Raw genomic sequence first — 2,759 nt, forward strand, 5'->3', positions numbered from 1 at the left:
AGGGCTCGGGCTACCGCCCTTAGGCCTTGGGCTCTGAAAACTCTTGCCTGTCCCTCCCTCCCCCAGGACTTACCCCACACCTCCCTCCCGCCTCTTAGGCGAAGAGTGCGTTTATCCATCTAATCAACAGCGAGCACCTTGCCAGGTACAGTAGGTAAGGAGATGGACAACGCCGTCCATCCCCTCAGTCGAGCGGCGGACTGTATAGTCAGTAACAAGGCAAAGAAGACCCTTGTAGGATGCTAATGTACCAGGGGTAGGTTTCTCTTAGTGGCTGGTGTGGAGAAGATGGGGAAAGGACTTTCCCGGCGGACAGAGCCACAGGTGCAAAGGAGGAGTTCAGAAATCGCAGAGCTGGTCTCCAGAATGCTCTTGATCGTGTGTGGCGGAAGCAGAGTGTTTGAAAGGCTGGAGAACACAGGCAGGAACTTGTAAGCGGAAGTTCTTTCAAATGACCCAGTCTTTCTTGAACCTCATGAAGAAATAACGCTCTGCAAATATTATGAGAAAAGATTATTGGAATTCTGTTCGCTGTTTAAGCCAGCAATGTCAAGATCTGTTGTGGTGCTAAGTCATGTGCAACTCTTTTGTGACTGCGTGGACTGTAGCCCGCCAGGTTCCTCTGTCCATGGGATTTTCCAGGGTACAGCTTGTATGTATTTCAAGAGCTTTTATCTTAATAACTCAGTAATGAAATATCACCCCTGGATAATAATGCTCACTTGTGAATTTTTGGCTTGCAAAGTAGATGAATTCAATGTATCTAGACCACAGTTTTGTTGGAAATCTGTGGGAGAGCCCTCTTGTACAAGAGAAAGCCCTCGAACAGATTCTGGAATATGAACTGCTTATACAGCAACTTAATTTCCACCTTATTGTCCACAATCCTTATAGACCCTTTGAGGGCTATTATAGACCCATTGATTTAAAGACTCGCTATCCCCTGTTGGAGAATCCAGAGATTTTGAGGAAAACAGCTGATGACTTTCTTAATAGAGTTGCATTGACGGATGCTCACCTTTTATACACACCTTCCCAGATTGCTCTAACTGCCATTTTATCTAGTGCATCCAGAGCAGGAATTACTATGGAAAGTTATTTATCAGAAAGTCTGATGCTCAAGGAGAACAGAACTTCCTTGTCACAATTACTAGATATAATGAAAAGCATGAGGAACTTGGTAAAAAAATACGAACCACCCAAACCTGAAGAAGTTGCTTTCTGAAACAGAAGCTGGAGAGGTGTCACTCTGCTGAGCTTGCACTTAATGTAGTTACGAAGAAGAGAAAAGGTTACGAAGATGATGATTATGTTTCAAAGAAATCCAAACATGAGGAGGAAGAATGGACTGAGGATGACCTGGTAGATTCTCTCTAGCCATTTGAAATTGATTTGTCAATGCTAACTAATCATCAGACGGATGAAGCATGTCTGGCATTTAACTGTATTTGTGAAAGCATCAAAATATATTAAACTTTTCTATTCATATTATTTAAAAATTTTTCCTTTCAGGGTAGCTTTATGTGAAATAAAACATCTTCAAAGGAGCCAGAGTAACACCAGGTTTGGGTAACCTTACCCCATCATGATTGATATCAAACTAAAGCTATAATTTGCCAAAATAAATAAATAAATAGAAAGGGCATTTTTCTCTGTCTGACATGAGAGCCAGGAAGACAAGTAATTAGCTAAATATGTTTATTCACTCACTCACCATGTATTCATGTAATATAAAAAATGACAATAATGTGTCTGTCTCTAGTATCCCTCCAGAAGACCCAAAGCATTCTTTTGACTTGGTAACTATGATTTATAGATCTTGTCTCTCAAATATAATCAACATCTTAACTGCTTCTTCTTCCTAAAAATAGTTTGGATTATATTTCTTTAAATATATGTACCACACACTTAAGATCCTCCCTGGTGGTTCAGTGGTGAAGAATCCACCTGCAGTGCAAGAGATCAGAGTTTGATCTCTGGGTCAGGAAGTTCCCCTGGAGAAGGAAGTGGTTACACACTGCAGTATTCTTGCCTGGGAAATCACTTGGACAGGGAAGCCTGGCAGGCTACAGTCCTTGGGGTCGCAAAGAGTTGAGCATGACTGAAACGACTAACACTTTCACCCTTTCACCCTATACTTATCCACAGGGTACTCACCTACTAATTGTCCAGTCACTCAGACTGCCCTTGCAACTGGTCCCTTTCACCTTGAAACTTCAAAGTATCAAGGCCACATTGCTTCCCTGTGCTGCTCCTTTATTTGGTAATCATAACAAATGCTTAGCACATTAGGGTCCTAGATAAACATTGACATAATCACAGATTCTATCCTTGATAACCACCAGCTTCAAAAATCAGTTGCCTTTGTACCTCAAAATAGGCAATGCAAACCATAATTACTTGCTGCTATGACATCTACCTAGGGCTTCCCTGGTGGCTCAGTGGTAAAGAATCTCTTGCCAAGCAGGAAACTTGGGTTTGAATACTGGTCTGGAATAATCCTCTGGAAAAGGAAGTGGCAACCCACTACAATATTCTTGACTGGAGAATTCCATGGACAGAGGAGCCTGGTGGGCTACAGTCTGTGGGGTCACAAAGAGCTGGACCCCACTTAGAGACTGAACAACAGCAACAGGGATAATATCTATCTGCAGCACATGCGTCTTAGCTGCACATCAAGCTGTGAATTCAGGCCAGTCAAGGTGTGTTGGGAAAGGCAGATCAACTGTACACAGGAAGCTGGGGGGTCACTGTGTCCT

General features: G+C 42.7%; 1 pseudogene; it reads left to right on the forward strand.

Annotated features, from left to right (window-relative positions):
* Positions 1–675: 675 nt before the first annotated feature.
* LOC113906179 lies at positions 676–1,589 on the forward strand (annotated as a pseudogene).
* Positions 1,590–2,759: the final 1,170 nt, after the last annotated feature.

Source organism: Bos indicus x Bos taurus, chromosome 16 (assembly GCF_003369695.1).
Source record: "Bos indicus x Bos taurus breed Angus x Brahman F1 hybrid chromosome 16, Bos_hybrid_MaternalHap_v2.0, whole genome shotgun sequence".
Lineage (NCBI taxonomy): Eukaryota > Metazoa > Chordata > Mammalia > Artiodactyla > Bovidae > Bos > Bos indicus x Bos taurus.